We start from the raw sequence: 19,818 nt of genomic DNA on the forward strand, positions 1-19,818 counted from the left end.
TCAGGAGACGCAAGGTTGTGGTTGGGGGGTGACACGCGGGAGTCTTTGTTCCCCCCATCCCTGTCTGTACACACCATTTCCAATAATCAATCAATCAATCTACTTAACTGGCATGCAGAGAGTCCACAAAAGTATATAAGTCAAGGCATAAAACTGGAGTCTGCTTATAAAACGATATTCTAAGGCAATAAGGTTAAACAGTGTCTTTATAGCGACGTAGGTAGTTTCATAGCATCTCTCAGAAATTCTGCTACCTTTATACTTTCACCTAAGGCTGTTCCGTAGAAAGGAAACCCCGGAGAAGTCAGAGCAATTTGTCCTTTTCCTTTCTGCGCGGGGTTTAGATATTTGCCGTGTGAAAGGTGTAGGGTAATAAAGCACATGGAACCCTGGTTTCCACCTGCCTTTGTGCCACAACTAAAACAAAGCCTTTCCGGGTGTGGAGTTTGTGGGAATATTCTTTGCAGGGTCACGGGTGGCGTGAGGTCAAGTCTTGCAAGGGAAAAAGCTCTGCGTTGGTGGGGATGTAAATATGGGTGGGCAACGGGGTGAGGAGTGTGCCAGGAGCCGAAAGGACATGGTGAAGCCGGTCTGTGGTTCATTTTACCCATCCATGCACGTCGTGTGCACTCTGTGCATGCCCCGAAGCAATCACCTTCCGAGCTTGCACCTTAATAATAACAATAAGAATAAATTTTATTTATACCCCACCTCCCCAGCCAGAGCCAGGCTCAGGGCGGCTAACACCAGTAAAATTACAGTAAAAACATAACAGGGTAGGGGAAACCAATTTAAAACCCAGGTTAAAATGCAATTTAAGATGCAGTCTCATTTTAAAAGCAGCTCATAGATCAAAACCATAAGGGGAGGGAAAACATAAGGGCCAGACTGTGCCTTGGCCAAAGGCCTGGTGGAACAGCTCCCTCTTGCAGGCCCTGCGGAAAGATGTCAAGTCCTGCAGGGCCCTGGTCTCTTGTGCAGAGCGTTCCACCAGATCGGGATCAGTACTGAAAAGGCCCTGGCCCTAGTTGAGACCAATCTGGTCTGGGTAAAAGGCAGATCTACACGGATCCTCATGGATCCTCCACTTTTTTATAAATAACTCCAACAAATGCAGTGTCAAATCACACCTGGAAGGCACGCCTACAAACTGGACTATAAAAAACGTGGATCCAACACTTTGCCACGTTGCAGCACCACAAAAACATGGATCCGAGGCATGGATCCTCATGAATTCATATGCTTTTTATATTGAAACAAAATAAAAACACCATGATACTGTAGACCACTTCTTAGTCTGTAGGCAGAACCAAAAAAATCACTGTTTTGTGGTGCTGCAATGGCGCAAAAACATGGTTAAAAATCACGGATCCTCATGGATCCTCATGATTTTTGCATTAGATCAGCCCAAACTCACCGTCAAATTACACATCATGTCCAGGGGCACAACATCCACCACAAAAATCATGGGTCCATGGCTTCCTGGCCATACCGTGGTCCAGAAACGTGGTTTCGAAGCATGGATCCTCATGGATCCTCACACTTTTTGCACTAAATCAGCCCACAGTCACTGTCAAATCACACATCATAGCCAGGGGCACAGCCTGCACCGCAAAAAAACTCAGATCCACGGCTTCCTGGTCATACCATGGCCGAAAAACGTGGTTCCAAACCACAGATCCTCATGGATCCTCACGCTTTTCGCATTGGGCCAACCAAAACTCACCGTCAAATCACACATCATGTCCAGGGGCACAGCCTGCACCACAAAAAACTCGGATCCACTCCTGCCTGGCCATACCGTGGCCCAAAAACGTGGTTTCGAAGCACGGATCCTCATGATTTTTGCACTTAATCAGCCCAAAGTCACCATCAGATCAATCATGATGGCCAGGGGCACAGCCTGCACCACAAAAAACTTGGATCCACGCCTGCCTGGCCATACCGTGGCCCAAAAACATGGTTTTGAAGCACGGATCCTCATGCTTTTTGCATTAGATCAGCCCAAAGTCACTGTCAAATCACACATCATAGCCAGGGGCACAGCCTGCACCACAAAAAACTCGGATCCACAGCTTCCTGGCGACCCTGTGTCCCAAAAACGTATTTTTGAAGAATGGATCCTCATGATTTTTGCACTAGATCAGTCCAAAGTCACCGTCAAATCACACATCATAGGCACAGCCTACACCACAAAAAACTCGGATCCATGGCTTCCTTGCCATACCGTGGCCCAAAAACATGGTTTCAAAGCACAGATCCTCATGGATACACACGCTTTTTGCATTGGGCCACCCCAAACTCACTGTCACATCACGCGTCATAGCCAGCACAACCTGCACCACAAAAATCACGGATCCACGGTTATCTGGCCACTCAATGGCCCAAAAATGTGGTTTCAAAGCACGGATCCTCACTCTTTTCACATTTGGGCTCCCCATAGTCAATTCTTGCTTTAGATTTTCATAATCATATATGGTATTTCTCCAATAGCAAACTACCTAGAATTGGAAATAATATTTAGTACACTAACCTTTGTTTAAGTCTTGATAAATGTCAGCTTGCTGAGTTATTTTGTACCATTGTGATTCAATGTTATATTTCCACTCAACAAGGGAAACCCACATGACCTGAAGGTGTTGCTGTGCAATGCTAGGTCAATGATTCATAAGACCACTGCCATCCATGACTTGATCGTGGATGAAGGACTTGACCTGGCATGTGTAACAGAGACTTGGTTGGATGAAGCAGATGGTCCTGTCCTAGCTGCTGCTTGTCCACCCGGTTTCTCTTACACACAGCAACCCAGGTCATGTGGGCGGGGGGTTGCAGTGATTTTTAGGAAGTCACTAGCTTGCATCAGGCGTCCTACTGGGAAGACCCAGTTCTCTGAGTGCATGTTCTGGAAGTTGGGGAATAGGGGCAGTACAGGATTCCTTTTGATGTACTGACCTCCCCGCTGCACCAAGGATTCCTTGCCCAAGCTGCTTCAGATCATGGCGGATGTTCTCCTGGAGACACCTAGTTTGGTTGTTCTAGGGGATTTTAACATCCATGCCAATACGACCTTACAAGGGCCGCTTGGGACTTCGTGCAAAGCATGGCCTCCATGGGGCTGTCCCTGAATAAGTCTGGCCCAACTCATAGTCACGGACGTGCCTTAGACCTGGTGTTCCCCTCTAGTGACGTGGGTGATCTGACACTAAGTAAAAGTGAAACAAAAGAAGTGCCATGGTCAGATCACTTCCTGGTGCAACTGGACTTCTCCGTGACCCTTCCCCTCTGCAGGGAGGTGGGACCAATTCAGATGGTCCGCCCCCGCCACTTAATGGATCCAAATGGTTTCCAGAGAGTAGTAGGGGATGCTTTATCCCATGTTGATGGCCTTTCAGCTGATTCCCTGGTGGCCCGCTGGAATGCGGAGTTACCCAGGGCTATTGACTGTTTGGCTCCGAAGCGCCATCTCCGATTGCATGGAGCCCGGACAGCCCCGTGGTTTTCAATCGCTGAGACGGCTAGAGTATCGGTGGCAGAAAACTCACTCCGAATCTGACCGGACACAGGTTAGAGCTCAACGTTGAGCCTACCAAGTAGCGATAGCGACGGCGAAGACTTTCTTCACTGCCTCTATTGCATCTGTAGAAAATAGTAGCAGGAGACTCTTTCAGGTGGTTTGCAATTTAACGGAACCACCTTTACCACTGGGGCCTTGTAAAGACCCCAAGATCTCCTGCAACGATTTTTCAAATTTCTATGCAGATAAAGTTGCTAATATTCGGAAGGAGGTAGCAGGGTCGGGGCAGGAGAGTGCTAGAGCCCTGTCTGGTCAAGTTGCATGGAACGAATTTCAATCCGTTACCCCCGAGGATGTGGACAGGCTGCTTGGACGCGTGAAACCAACCACCTGTCTCCCTGATCCTTGCCCATCCTGGCTTATAAAAGCAAGCCGGGAAGGGCTGGGCGATGGGCTCTGCTGGGTGGTGAGGGGGCATTCCCAGACCTGCTGAAAGAGGCGGTCATTAAAAAAACATCTTTAGACCCGGCCAGTATGGCCAACTATCGCCCAGCCTCAAATCTTCCATTCTTGGGCAAGGTGATTGAGCGGGTGGTTGCTGAACAACTCCAGGCACGCCTGGAAGAAGCAAACCATTTGGATCCCTTCCAGTCGGGATTCAGGCATCATCATGGGACTGAAACTGCCTGAAATGAAAAAGGTATTTAAATATACTTTTTTGAAGAAACCAGAGGCCTTTCTCCTGGGCATGGTCGGCCAATCGGTGCCAAAGAAGGATAGAACTTTCTTTATGTATGCAACAACAGCAGCAAGAATACTTATTGCAAAGTACTGGAAGACACAAGATTTACCCACCCGGGAAGAATGGCAGATGAAGGTGATGGACTACATGGAACTGGCGGAAATGACTGGCAGAATCCAAGACCAGGGAGAAGAGTTAGTGGAAGAAGATTGGAAGAAATTTAAAGATTATTTACAGAAATATTGTAAAATTAAGGAATGTTAGAAAGATGTTGGAATGAATTTACATGGCTTTACCAGAAATGTTATAAAGAATTAAGTATAATAGATTGTAGTTGGATTAAAGGGAAAAATAATGTTAGAATTTGTTAAGTTAAATGATAGGACAGAAGTTTGAGGAAGATGGAAAGGATTTGCTGAAACAAATAATCGAAGTGGAATACAAAAAAGGGAGGTGTGAGGAGGTCGCTGAAACAAGCAAAAGAAAGTTAATAACATTGAAAGTATTGGTTGTGCTTCTTTTTTCTTCTTTTTTAACTGTTTTTGTTTTATTTTTGTTATGTATATGTAATATTTTTGTTTTTGGGTTGTATTGTATGGTTTTGTTATGTTTAATTCTTTTTCTTTTTTCTTTCTGTAACTTTCAAAACTTTAATAAATATTATTTATTTATTGTTTTTAAAAGGAAACTACAACTAATCCAGATTGCGGCAGCTAGACTGGTGACTAGGAGTGGCCACCGAGACTATATAACACATGTCCTGAAAGACCTACATTGGCTCCCAATACGTTTTTGAGCACAATTCAAAGTGTTGGTGCTGACCTTGAAAGCCCTAAACGGCCTCAAAGGCCCAGTAGACCTGAAGGAGCGTCTCCACCTCCATCGTTCTGCCTGGACACTGAGGTCCAGCGCCGAGGGCCTTCTGGCGGTTCCCTCATTGCGAGAAGCAAAGCTACAGGGAACCAGGCAGAGGGCCTTCTCGGTAGTGGCGCCTGCCCGGTGCAATGTCCTCCCATCAGATGTCAAAGAGATAAACAACTACCTGACATTTAGAAGACATCTGAAGGCAGCCATGTTTAGGGACGTTTTTAATGTGTGGCTTTTTTATTTTTTTTATTTCATTTTTTTTTTGGAAGCCACCCAGAGTGGCTGGGGAAACTGTGCCCATGGCCATGATATTTGATCTAATGGTGACTTTGGGCTGATCTAGTGCAAAAATCATGAGGATCCGTGTTTTTTAACCATGTTTTTGCGCCACTGCATCACCACAAAACAGTGATTTTGTTGGTTCTGCCTACAGACTAAGAAGTGGTCTACAGTATCATGGTGTTTTTATTTTGTTTCAATATAAAAATCATATGAATTCATGAGGATCCATACCCCGGATCCATGTTTTTGTGGTGCTGCAGCGCGGCAAAGTGTTGGATCCATGTTTTTTATAGGCGTGCGTCCAGGTGTGATTTGACACTGCATTTATTGGAGTTATTTATAAAAAAGTGGAGGATCCATGAGGATCTGTGTAGATCCGCCTTTTACCCAGACCCCACAGGAACTAGCATTTCCTGCAGCTCAGCGTACTGCATTTTAATAAGCCTGGCTGTTTGTAAGGGGCCTGCTCTATGGCTTCTTTCTCGCCATACCTCATCCCGTACAGTGGTACCTCGGGTTACATACGCTTCAGGTTACAGACTCTATTAACCCAGAAACAGTGCTTCAGGTTAAGAACTTTGATTCAGGATGAGAACAGAAATCGTGCTCCAGCGGTGCGGCAGCAGCAGGAGGCCCCATTAGCTAAAGTGGTGCTTCAGGGTAAGAACAGTTTCAGGTTAAGAACGGACCACCGGAACGAATTAAGTACTTAACCTGAGGTACCACTGAATACCTGAAGGAGCATCTCCACCCCCATCATTCTGCCTGGACACAGAGGTCCAGCGCTGAGGGCCTTCTGGCGGTTCCCTCCCTGCGAGAAGTCAAGTGACAGGGAACCAGGCAGAGGGCCTTCTCGGTGGTGGCACCCGCCCTGTGGAACACCCTCCCACCAGATGTCAAAGAGAACAACAACTACCAGACTTTTGGAAGACCTCTGAAGGCAGCCCTGTTTAGGGAAGCTGTTAATGTTTGATCCATTACTGTATTTTAATATTTTGTTAGAAGCCGCCCAGAGTGGCTGGGGAAGGTCAGCCAGATGGGAGGGGTAAAAATCAATTACAGTGGTGCCCCGCAAGACGAATGCCTTGCAAGACGAAAAACCCACTAGACGAAAGGGTTTTCCATTTTGGAGGTGCTTCGCAAGACGAATTTCCCTATGGGCCTATGGGCTAGTTTTTCCGACTTTTTCCCCCTCCCCCCCTTTTCTAAGTCGCTAAGCTGTTAATAGCCGCTAATAGTGCTAAGCCGCTAATGGCCGTGCTTCGCAAGACAAAAAAATCGCAAGACGAAAAAACTTGCGGAACGAATTATTTTCGCCTTGCGAGGTGCAAGACGAAATTAATTCGTTCCGCGAGTTTTTTCGTCTTGCGATTTTTTCGTCTTGCGAAGCACGGATTCCCATAGGAATGCATTGAAAATCAATTAATGCGTTCCTATGGTCAAAAAAAGTCCAAACAAAGCCAAATTTGGTACAAAAAGGGTTTATTAAGTGCTCTTTAAAGTCACACATACTGTAAAGAGCATTTCAAAAATTGAAGGAACAATAAATTAAGTTTCTAAACATGACAGAAAAACATTTAAAAATCAACAAAGTGTACAGTACATTTTCTAAGACTCTGGGGGACAACTCAAAGAAGGTTCCTCTTCCACTCTTTGCTTCTTGCTGAAGAACCTGTCCATGGTCTGCTGCTTCATCCGCCTTTTCAGCACCTCCCTGAAAGGCGACATGACCCTCGTATCAAAAGTGTTCGCAAGGTCACGTGTCAGGTCCTTGTCAGGGTGGTGCCGCTGTGCAAAAGCCTGCACATCTTTCCACTTCTGGCAAATGTCCCTCAGTTCTTTGGAGGACAGCCGTTCCTCTTCCAGCAAGGCCTGCTCCTGCGCAGCCTCTGCCTGCAGTTCGACCAGCTCCTGGTCGTGCTCCTCCACCAGCTCGCTGACGTCCTTATCTTTAAAAGACATCTGAAGGCAGCCCTGTTTAGGGAAGTTTTTAATATTTAATGCTGTATTGTTTTTAACACTCAATTGCGAGTCACCCAGAGTGGCTGGGGAAACCTAGCCAGATGAGTGGGGTATAAATAACAAATTATTATCATTATCATCATCATCATCTTCTTCTTCTACTGTTGTAAACAAAAATCACCGTTTTCCCTTATGGGGTATCCAAGAGCCCATATAGTGTCCTTACATAGGCTCCTTATTGGTAGGAGAGAATAACAGAGGCCAAGCAGAGAATATTGAGAAGCAAAGCAGCTAGTAAGCCTGATCCTTATTGATCTGTTGCAACAGGGTCCTCACTCCCCACACGCAGGAGGGAGGAGGAACCCCGAACAATGACGCGCAAAGCCTTATAAAGACTTTTGAAATTGCCACCCTGTAGATCAAGACCACCCCGGGAAATATCATAATACATCACAGAAGGGGCGTAGCTCAAGACCACCACCCCAGGCACATCACAGAAAGGACGGTCTACAGCAGAAATCTGAGTGCCTTGTTTACCTCCTGTCTGGCAGGTTACCTGTTTAATGGTCACTTGATTGGATACCCCGGGGAGCCTGGCCAGTCTTTTGTAATGATAAATACTTAGTTCCTGAGCCAGGTCACAGGCTCACACCCTATTCATACACAGACATACCCTTAAGACAGGATTTGTGAAGGAAAAAGACAATGGGGAGGTTTCCCACTTTGACCTTGCAGAGAAAACATTTGCTCAGTTTGAGGAATCTTAATGGTTCCAGGTCGGTCTTCCTGTGCTGATCTATGTACGTGCTTGGTTGGTACACTTAGGAACATTTAACAAGCATCCCCGCTCCCCGCCTGCCCGGACCAGCCCAGCCAACAGCTGAAATTTTGTGAAAATTTTGGGAAGATTGTATAATTGTATTGAAAAATAATAATATATATATATATATATATATGTTTTGGTGTCCTCGGGTGTCTTCCCGTGTAAAAGTTGGGGTGTCTAGGCGACGTTTCGACGAGGTCTCACTCGTCATCTTCAGGCTGGTGCTTTCGGCTTCTTGTTACTGGAACAGAGCCAGTACCACTTAGGTGGGTCATTACCACACCAGACCCAAACCCAGACCCTCTCCACAGATAAATTACAGACACCATCCAGTAGCCAAACCATGGTGGCACCTCCGGATGCTGCACCCCCCTGCAATCCCTACACAGATCTGGCTGACACAGGCCACAAAACCACAGCTCGCCCCTATACACGAAGCCAAGCCAGAGCACAACTAAGTGCAGTACAGCCATCTTCTCAGAAAAACTCTTCACAAAGTTCAAGAGGTCAAGACACAAAGACTTTAGCAACTAATCCACACCTAATGACCCACCTAAATGGTACTCAGGATATCACTCAAGAAATCACTCAAGATATCCCTCAAGTAATTAAGGAACAAAAGAAGAAAAGGCACACTAGCCTGGGAACTTCCTCTCTGCCCAGAACATTGGAGGCTATACACCACACCCCCTCAACAGTATTTATAGGAACTCAAACACTGAGATCCTGCTCTGTTCCAGTAACAAGAAGCCGAAAGCACCAGCCTGAAGATGACGAGTGAGACCTCGTCGAAACGTCGCCTAGACACCCCAACTTTTACACGGGAAGACACCCGAGGACACCAAAACCTGCATATATATATATATATAGAACAGTTTCAGGTTAAGAACGGACCTCCGGAACTTAATCTGAGGTACCACTGAATACCTGAAGGAGCGTCTCCACCCCCATCCTTCTGCCCGGACACGGAGGTCCAGCTCCGAGGGCCTTCTGGGGGTTCCCTCCCTGCGAGAAGCCAAGTGACAGAGAAGCAGGCAGAGGGCCTTCTCGGTGGTGGCGCCCTCCCATCAGATGTCAAGGAAATAAACAACTATCTGACTTTTAGAAGACCTCTGAAGGCAGCCCAGTTCAGGGAAGCTTTTTAATGTTTAATTGGTTATTGTGTTTTAGTGTTCTGTTGAAAGCCGCCCAGAGTGGCTGGGGAAACCCAGCCAGATGGGCGGGCTATAAATAATAAATTATTATTATTATTATTATTATTATTATTATTATTATTATTATTATTATTACCCTTCCCTCTCTAGGGGGGAAAAGAAGGGGGAGAAGAGCTCCTGCGTCCTGTTGCAGAACATTCCCCCCCCCCCCCGCCTGCCTTCCCGGTGCAGCCCAGCCCACAGCGCCCCCTGGTGGGGCTGCGCTGCCACTGCCGGGACCAGGCGGGAAAAAGAGGCCCGTTCTCGCGAGAGTTCGGGCTCCGGCCTCTCACGCGCCCGCCGGGCTCAGTGACAAGGGCGGCGCGCGGCGGGGCCTGGACTTCTCCCCCCCGCCGGGCTTCGCCATTCCCCATCCCTCGGCGTGACTGCGCTGAGCCGCGCGGAGCCTCCGCCCCTCCCGCCGGCAGAGGCCTTCGAAGGAAGCGCTTTTTCTCTCCCCCCCCCCCCTCAGCGGGGCCTTTAAAAGCCGGGACATACCATCTCCGCGGGAGGGGGGGATAAAGCCCGGGATTCTTCCGAGGGAGAGGGACTCCGGCTCCCTTCGCTGCCCCTCCAGGCCCGCGCCTCCCCTCGGCCTTCTGCTTCCCGCCTCCCCGGCCAACCGCCTCACATATCAGCCCCATCTCTCTCTCCCCCCCCCCAGAATTACTCACTTGGTTCGCTCCAGCCCCCGCCGCTCTTCCCGCGCTTTTCGGCCCTCAGCCTCTCAACCGCCGAGAGCGGATAAAAGTGACGTCCTTCCGCTTCCGGCCGCTTCTTATAGGCCTCCGCTCCGGGCCAAACCATTGCTTGCTGGAGCGGGGGGGGGAGAGGGAGAGAGAAAGAGAGAAGACCAGGCCAGACCGCGCCATTCCTTGATTTCTTCAGGAAACCGTCGTAGCCCCCCAGACAGGCTTCAGAGGCCTGGCATAGATACCGAAGGCGCACTCGGGTCCCTTGTCGAAACAGGAGGACGCGGAATGTACCAACTGTGCTTCTCCCCCCTTCCTTCCTCTTCGCGCTGCTCTCATTCAAAGGGTTGCTGGACCCTAGAGCTAGCAGGGCAGAGGAGCGCGGCGAGATGCACGTGGGGATGCTGCGGGTTAGATTCCGCTCCCCCGCTGCACAACACCTGGAAGGGTTAAGGATCACATGTTGTCAGTTTCTGTTTATTTGGTGATTTAGGCAGATTCCCTGCCTGGGCCACAGAGGATGAAGGGCTTCAGTTCCCGCAGATGTGCAGGAAACACACCAAACTGTGCCTTGAGTTTCTTTGCCCTCGACCCTCCTAAATCAAGAAAACGAAATAGCTTAGGTATAGACGGGGCAAACAAGTTGCTATGTGATGTTATAGAACTACTGGTTACACTGGATCTTGTGTAGTAGTAGTAATAGTAGTAGCAGTAGTAGTAATAATAATAATAATAAATTATTATTTATTTGTACCCCGCCGATCTGGCTGGGCCTCCCCAGCCACTCTGGGTGGTCTCCAACAAAATATTAAAATACAATAATCTATTAACCATTAAAAGCTTCCCTAAGCAGGGCTGCCTTCAGATGTCTTCTAAAAATTAGGCAGCTGTTTGTTTCCTTGACATCTGCTGGGAGGGCGTTCCACAGCGCGGGCACCACCACCGAGAAGGCCCTCTGCCTGCTTCCCTGTAGCTTTGCTTCTCGCAATGAGGGAACCACCAGAAGGCCTCAGTGTCTGGGCTGGACGATGGGGGTGAAGATGCTCCTCCAAGTCTACTGGACCTTTCAGGCCATTTAGGGCTTTCATGGTTGGAACCAACATGCTCGGAAATGTCCTGGGAGCCAATGGAGGTCTTTCAGGACCGGTGTTATGTGGTCTCCCAGTCATTAGTCCAGCTGCCGCTTTCTGCATTAGTTGTAGTTTCCGGGTCACCTTCAAAGGTAGCCCCACGTACAGCGCATTGCAGTAGTCCAAGCAGGGAGGGTCTCATCCTGCGTCCCAGATGGAGCCGGTCCTTGAGATTGAGCCCGATTACACATAAACAGGGTCAGTTTGGCTTTAGGTCTTTGACTTCGCTCCTCTCAGGGCGTGTGGCAAAGGCCTCTGGGCGTGCTGAGAGGGACTCTGCTTTGTAAAACTTTTCAATACATGCAGAGAGCATTTTGCTCAGGGCCCTTCTCTTTCCCCAGCGAAATGCAGAGCTTGCCAGCAAAATTCCATAAAGGGAGCCCACTGATTGAAATCCTATATTAGATGCTCTAAGCTACTTTTTGGTATGAGTAATTCACAACAGACCACTTCATTTATTAATGAAATGCTTGTTTTATGTTTTATGTTTAGGAAATACAACCAGACAGCTGTTGCTATTCAGTGTACATTGGTACCTCGGGTTAAGTACTTAATTTGTTCCAGAGGTCCGTTCTTAACCTGAAACTGTTCTTAACCTGAAGCACCACTTTAAGGGTTTGCAAATGTCACAACTTTAAGGGTTTGCAAATGCCTGCAATTCTGCAAACGGACACTAGATGGCGCCACCAGGTGGTGAGATGCACCACTGTCGATCAACCAGCGTAGATTGCTGCCTTGGCCACGCCCTTGCATCAACGCCATTGCTGAAGCCATGTGCTGTGTGCTGTGTGAGTAGCCACGACCTCCTCCTCTTCTCTGACGTCCCCTGGAACTCCTTGTCTGGTAACTAGGGGTAACGGCCTTGGTGCTGTCTTGACCAGGTTCACGTGTGCATTTCCTGATTAAATGGGAAGAGGAACCACAGTGGGAAGAGGAAAACAGTGTCTAGCTGCAAAAGCATTTACTGTTTTCTCAAACTCAGCATCCCCACTCTTAGGCACAGCGCAACTCCCCTTTGATGACAAACCTCTTTCTCTTTGCCTTTTATCCTGTTCATCTGCAAGCCGCTGCAGAACCGTCCAGACCTCATGCGTGTTCTTTAACTCAGAAACGTAAGGCATTTGCTCTGGTCCCACTGCCAAAACTAATAGACCTTGGGCTTTCCTGTCGCGTTGCTGTGAAGCTGCTGTTGCTGCTTTGTCTTCTGCAGACGCGTTTGCAGCTGCCTGTAAAGGCGGTGCTTCAGTGCAACTCCACAACTCTTTTGCTTGTAACCATACCCTTACTCTAGCCTTCCAATCTTGCCAATTTTTCCCATTGAGTCGCGTAAACGGGACAGCAAAACTTTCCTGGGACTCTGCCATCCTCCCTGGGGCTTAGGAACAATACTCACACACCTGTAGACCGTCTCCCAGCATCTGAGTTGGCTCCTTGAGAAATAAGACGTCTTCCAGCGACTACAAACTGTGCAGTGCCTGTTTAAAACTTTTTCTAGGCACGTTGCAGGACTCAAGCTGCTTTGAAGGCTTTCGTTGTCGGCAACCGCTCCAGTCCTTTCATAAATCGCTCTGAACTGCACTCCTTATCTCCTTCTTGACGTACAAACTCCCATAACCTGTCCATTAAACTTTAATTAGTTTAATGTTAAGTAAACGTCCAGTGCGCTTCCAACGCCATAAGTCTTATCTCAGCAGAGAATTTCGTGCGGCGGCTGAAGAAGGCAGGAGAGTCAGTACCTTTCAATGAAGAATCCTGGAGCAAGCACTTTGGAACTCAGGGAAAAACTTTACTCACAAAAGAAAAACCCTGGCGATAAAGCACACATGCTTTTATCTCCGGCATAAAGAAAACTTTACTCTAAACTGAACTCATATCAGCAAACATGCCCATGGCCACAAACTGAGTCTGCGAGTCAGGTCAAGGGGGGAAGAAGAGAGAGAAACACGGGTGAACTGACTCTTTATACAAACTAACTCACATTCCTGGATGCTTAATGACTTCCAGCTGCTCAGTGATTAGAGCGACTTGTTACCTCTTAACCCTTTAGTACCAGGTGGTGAGATGCACCACTGTCGATCAACCAGCGTAGATTGCTGCCTTGGCCACGCCCTTGCATCAACGCCATTGCTGAAGCCATGTGCTGTGTGAGTAGCCACGACCTCCTCCTCTTCTCTGACGTCCCCTGGAACTCCTTGTCTGGTAATAATAATAATAATAATAAATTTTATTTATATCCCGCCCTCCCCAGCCGAAGCCGGGCTCAGGGCGGCTAACAACACTAAAACAATACAACATTATAAAACATTATAAAAATGAGTTAAAATCAAGATTAATGGCAACCATAAACTAAAGTCTTGTAAAGATTGCCAAAGGAGGGAGTCAGGCTGCGCCCTGACCAAAGGCCAGGTGGAACAGCTCTGTCTTGCAGGCCCTGCGGAAAGATGTCAAGTCCTGCAGGGCCCTTGTCTCTTGTGACAGAGCGTTCCACCAGGTTGGAGCCGCAGCCGAAAAAGCCCTGGCTCTGGTTGAGGCCAGCCTAACCTCTCTGTGGCTTGGGACCTTCAAGGTGTTTTTATTTGAAGACCGTAAGTTCCTCTGTGGGGCATACCAGGAGAGGCGGTCCCGTAGGTACGAGGGCCCTAGGCCGTATAGGGCTTTGAAGGTTAAAACCAGCACCTTAAACCTGATCCTGTACTCCACCGGGAGCCAGTGCAGCTTGTATAGCACCGGATGAATGTGATCTCTAAGCGAAGACCCCGTAAGGAGTCTCGCTGCGGCATCCTGCACCCGCTGGAGTTTCTGGGTCAGTCTCAAGGGCAGCCCCACGTAGAGCGAGTTACAATAATCCAGTCTGGAGGTGACCGTCGCGTGGATCACAGTGGCTAGGTCAGGGCGAGAGAGGTAAGGAGCCAACTGCTTAGCTTGGCGGAGATGAAAAAATGCCGCCTTTGTTATAGCTGCAATCTGCGCCTCCATAGAGAGGGAGGTATCGAAGATTACACCCAAACTCTTAACGGACGGTGCTGGCACTAATTGCACCCCCGCAAGAGATGGGAGTTGCCCCCTCAGTCCCAAGTCGTCCCGTCCCAGCCAGAGGACCTCTGTCTTCGAAGGATTTAACTTCAACCGGCTCCCATGAAACCATCCAGCCACAGCCTCCAAGCATCTGATCAGTGTGTCTGGGGCCGAGTCCGGGTGGCCGTCCATCAACAGATAGAGGGGTAACGGGGTAACGGCCTTGGTGCTGTCTTGACCAGGTTCACGTGTGCAGTTCCTGATTAAATGGGAAGAGGAACCACAGTGGGAAGAGGAAAACAGTGTCTAGCTGCAAAAGCATTTACTGTTTTCTCAAACTCAGCATCCCCACTCTTAGGCACAGCGCAACTCCCCTTTGATGACAAACCTCTTTCTCTTTGCCTTTTATCCTGTTCATCTGCAAGCCGCTGCAGAACCGTCCAGACCTCATGCGTGTTCTTTAACTCAGAAACGTAAGGCATTTGCTCTGGTCCCACTGCCAAAACTAATAGACCTTGGGCTTTCTTGTCGCGTTGCTGTGAAGCTGCTGTTGCTGCTTTGTCTTCTGCAGACGTGTCTGCAGCTGCCTGTAAAGGCGGTGCTTCAGTGCAACTCCACAACTCTTTTGCTTGTAACCATACCCTTACTCTAGCCTTCCAATCTTGCCAATTTTTCCCATTGAGTCGCGTAAACGGGACAGCAAAACTTTCCTGGGACTCTGCCATCCTCCCTGGGGCTTAGGAACAATACTCACACACCTGTAGACCGTCTCCCAGCATCTGAGTTGGCTCCTTGAGAAATAAGATGTCTTCCAGCGAGTACAAACTGTGCAGTGCCTGTTTAAAACTTTTTCTAGGCACGTTGCAGGACTCAAGCTGCTTTGAAGGCTTTCATTGTCGGAACCGCTTCTGTCTTCACTCCAGTCCTTTCATAAATCGCTCTGAACTGCACTCCTTATCTCCTTCTTGACGTACAAACTCCCATAACCTGTCCATTAAACTTTAATTAATTTAATGTTAAGTAAACGTCCAGTGCGCTTCCAACGCCCTAAGTCTTATCTCAGCAGAGAATTTCGTGCGGCGGCTGAAGAAGGCAGGAGAGTCAGTACCTTTCAATGAAGAATCCTGGAGCAAGCACTTTGGAACTCAGGGACAAACTTCCAGATTCTTCTTTGCTTTCCCATTCGTTAATGTTACGGTAAAATCTGGGTGCGAGGCTGCTCTGCCACCCAGTTCGTCGGACTAAGTCCGCGGGTCCCTGTGGAGGAAAATGAGCTCAGCCGGAGACAGGAGCAAGCTGCAGAAGATCCAATTTTATTGTGCAACAGGTTCAAGGCGAGATTGAACAGCGAGAAAGGGGTGACATGAGTTTTTGAAACCTCCCTCCATGTCCCAGAATACAGTGCAAAATACATCATGGTTACATCATGAATACATTAAAGAGAGGTTGGGTTACAGAGATTAACATACCAAGGAGGGAGGGGGGAATATGCAGAGCTGGAGAAATGCGCGGATAAGCGCTTCCTGAGTATCGGTGATGAGAGGACAATAGTCCAAATATGTAAAGTCTGGCACCTGGTATTGCCCGGAGGAAAGGTTGGGCAGAGTGATTTGACCTGATTAGGGTCTTCCTGAGTACGGAGACAGAGGAGGTGTCATGAAGTCCTGAAGAAACTGAGTCGATCGACACCAAGATCACGGAAATCGGAGTTGCTGTTGATTTTATACGAATTTTAGAAGGTTTTAGTCCGTTTCAGTCCACTCTTATATTGATAATTGAAGTCGGAAATAAAATAGATACATTGTTGCGAGATTTGACACTTTTATGGGTTCACGAGTTTCGGTTCCATTGTTCTCCCAGCGGGGAACCATCAGCAGCTTGTCAAGAGATCAAATGAGGCGTGCAGGAGCTCGCTGAGCTAGCTCTGCAAAGCGAATGCATGGTTCTGATTGGGTAGAACGCAGCCATTGTAGTGAATGGAGGATACAGCTTGATACGGTCAACCCACAGTAAAGATGGAGCGAGAGGGGGCTTAAGGAAAAGAGGGGCTTATTTCGCCCGTATAGAGAAAGGGAAAGGCACTTTATTTATGGGGCTTGGGTATAGTGTGGTGTTTATGCAACGGTGTGGGGGCTGAGGGGTCTAGGTAGGGCTGGGTGCCCTTGAGGTCATCGCCTCGGACCCTCTGGTGACCGGTGGAAGGGTAAAGGAAGGGAGGCACCCCCCCTTTCCGTATCAGTTAACAAACAAACACAGTGTACCCCCACTGCCCCAGAAACTGGATAATCCTTTGCTGAATGGTTGGCAATACTTTGTCTCAAGTAATAATTTTGTGTGGGAAGACTATGGCCCTGATCCAACAATGGTTGTTCAATGGTTGTTCTACAAATGATTCATTCTCATTTGTTCTTGTTAAAGGCTGCTGCAGCAACAGCACAGCGTGGCTTGTATCTAAGGGCAATACAGATTCATGCAAGTAGTAGGACATCAGTTTTGCATGCTTATCTCTTGGCTGCTATGTCATCTTCCTGAACTGCTGGTCATACTGCCTGGGGCTAATTAGGAGCTACAGCCCAACAACATAAACCCAGAAGGCCAAAGTTTACCCTCCCCCTGCTCTAAGCAAGGACCTCAAGAGTAACTTCTTAAAAAAAAGCAAGTTTCCTGGGAACTTTGTCAAAGGGTTTTTTTCCAGGTGCTGTTTCACTCTGGAAGGGACGCGGCAAGCTCACATCAAAAAGCTGCTCCAACATGAGATTTTGAAACCTTGCCACACAATGGAACACCCAGTTGCTCCTGCAAGAACGAGACTTGCGCCACTCTTTCAGGGGAGGGTATTTGTGTGGGACATTCAATCAGGGAATTACGCCCCAGCCCGATTCCTCATCTTGCCACCTGGTAGAGCTCCACCCGGAGTCTCCAGGAATTACTTAAAGCCTCCCCCTGGCCCAAAGAACCTACTAGGTAATAGATAAATAGATCCCTGAGCCCAGGTGGTGAGGATAGGGCTGTGGGTGACCATGGCTTTGGCCAGGGTGGTATTTTTACTGCCTCTGGCCGTCAGCGTGCCCACACCCCTTGGGGTGACCAAGCAGCTAATGCGGGAGTGGGGTGCCCACAACACGAATAATAAACGGCTGCAAATGGCTGAAATGGGGGCTTATTCTGCAAACCGAACCAATTGCACGGTCTGCACTCTGGGACCTACAAATGCTTTGGAAGGAATGCCCCTCCTCCCTGTGCCTTGGAATGAGTCCTCAGTTACGGCCCCAATTTTTGGCTTCCGCCCTCTGGGAAACAATTCTTTTTGATGGAACCATTCTATCCCTTTCCAGGTTCACCGGATTACTGGATGGCTCTGTGTGAACCAGTCTGAGGGCGCCAGTAACAATCTGACATATGTGGGGGCCTCCCGTTGTAATCGCACCTTCCCAGCCCAGACAACCGTGACTGAGTCCACACTAGGAACTCTTTCTGGCTGTAATCTAACTGCATGCCTAACACACTTGGCAAGGGGGAGGTGGTGTCTCTGCTCAAGGACATGATGTGTATTGGGTGTGTGGAAAGATGGCTTATCATATCCTCCCAAACAGATGGTATGGAGTGTGCTTCCCAGCCTCTTTAATTCCTCCCATGTGGATTTATGAGCCGATTGCCACTGCACCCCGTCAGAGGAGACGCTCGGTTGACCTAGTAGCAGTTGCAGGAGGCAGCTCCCAAAATTGGGGCAAGGATCAGTGGCCTCCAGAAAGGATAGTGGCCCATTACGATCCGGCCTCATGGAATCAGGAAGAAAAAATCACAGGGGCAAGGGGGCCAATTTATAATCTAAACCGCATAATAAGACTCCAAGCGGTAGTAGAGATTGTCGCCAATGCCACGGCCACAGCCCTCCAGTTAATCGCCACCCAGTCCTTCATTATTATTTTTTTATAAGATATTTATTAAAGTTTTCAGTATTAATACAATAAAAATCAAAAAGGAAAAAGAAAAAATAACAAAAATACAAGAATAAAAATAATTAAAAACACACACAGTTTCCATTACTTATTTTCCATTAACTTATTTCCCAGACCTCCTCATACCTCCCTTTTGTGTATTCCAATTCAAATTATTAGTTCAGCAAATCCTTGTCAATAAATTTTAACCTGCTTCTAAACCTTTTTCCCCCCTATATTGTCTTAAAACATTACAGCGGGAAACCACTTAATTTCTATCCGAAATCGTTCTAACATTCATTAATTTTGCAATATTTCTGTAAATAGTCTTTAAATTTATTCCAATCTTCCTCCGCTGACTCTTCTCCCTGGTCTCAGATTCTGCCAGTCATTTTCGCCAATCCCTTATAGTCTATCACCTTCATCTGCCATTCTTCCAGAGTGGGTAACTCCTGTGTCTTCCAGTACTTTGCAATGAATACATAAAGAAAGTTCTATTCTTCTTTGGCACTAGTTGGCCGACCATGCCCAGGAGAAAGGCCTCTGTTTTTTTCAGGAAGGTATATTTAAATACCTTTTTCATTTCATTGTAAATCATTTCCCAGAAAGCCTTAATCCTTGGGAACGTCCACCAAAGGTGAAAGAATGTACCTTCATTTTCTTTGCATTTCCGACATTTATTATCGGGCAGATGATAAATTTTTGCCAGCTTGACTGGGGTCATGTACCACCTGTAAATCATTTTCATAATATTCTCTCTTAAGGCATTACATGCCGTGAATTTCATACCTGTGGTCCATAACTGTTCCCAGTCAGCAAACATAATGTTATGTCCAACATCTTGTGCCCATTTGATCATAGCAGATTTCACCATTTCATCCTGGGTGTTCCATTTCAACAGCAAGTTATACATCTTTGACAAAATCTTAGTTCTAGGTTCTAACAGCTCTGTTTCTAATTTTGATTTTTCCACCTGGAAGCCAATTTTCTTGTCCAAATTATATGCCTCCATTATCTGGTAATAATGAAGCCAATCTCGCACTTTGTTTTTTAATTTCTCAAAACTGCAGTTTCAATCTATCTCCTCCTTGTTCCAAAATTTCCCAATATTTCGGCCATTTGGCCTCCATATTGAGCTTTTTCTGAGCTTTTGCTTCCATTGGTGACAACCACCTTGGGGTTTTATTTTCCAACAAGTCCCTATATCTTATCCAAACATTAAACAATGCTTTCCTGACAATATGATTTTTAAATGCTTTATGTCATACCATAAATATGCATGCCATCCAAAAGCATTGTTAAAACCTTCTAAGTCCAAAATGTCTGTGTTCTCAAGGAGCAGCCAATCCTTCAGCCAGCAGACGCCACCCAGTCCTTCAGCTCCGCTTAGGGCTGGACTTTCTCCTGGCACGACAGGGCGGGTTTTATGTTGCGTTAAATGTGACAGGAGGGAGGGGCCTGTTGCTTTAACATCTCTGACCATGGCGAAGCTATTCGAAATTTGGCAGCAGAAATTGAACAAGTGGCCCATGTCCCTGTCCCTACTTGGAACGGATGGGACATGTCCTGGTGGACTGATTGGCTTCCAAACCTAGAGGACTTTTGATGATGTCACTAGGCCCATTGATAATTTTGCTTCTTTTCTGCCCCTGTGTACCTT

General features: G+C 47.5%; 1 protein-coding gene and 1 long non-coding RNA gene across 2 annotated transcripts in view; one reads left to right on the forward strand and one right to left on the reverse strand.

Moving 5' to 3' along the window:
• Positions 1-211, forward strand: part of LOC309355811 (2-acylglycerol O-acyltransferase 3-like) — a 67,914-nt gene extending 67,703 nt beyond the window's left edge. Inside the window, exon 9 of the mRNA XM_081886985.1 lies at positions 15-211. The gene's annotated coding sequence lies outside the window, so the exon portion shown is untranslated. The remainder of the gene's footprint in view (positions 1-14) is intronic.
• LOC309355935 overlaps positions 1-19,818 on the reverse strand; it is a 141,411-nt gene that overhangs the window by 92,320 nt on the left and 29,273 nt on the right. The gene's annotated exons all lie outside the window — the stretch shown is intronic.

The sequence above is a fragment of the Podarcis melisellensis genome, assembly GCF_964234715.1.
Source record: "Podarcis melisellensis genome assembly, chromosome: 13".
NCBI classification, from domain to species: Eukaryota; Metazoa; Chordata; class Lepidosauria; order Squamata; family Lacertidae; genus Podarcis; species Podarcis melisellensis.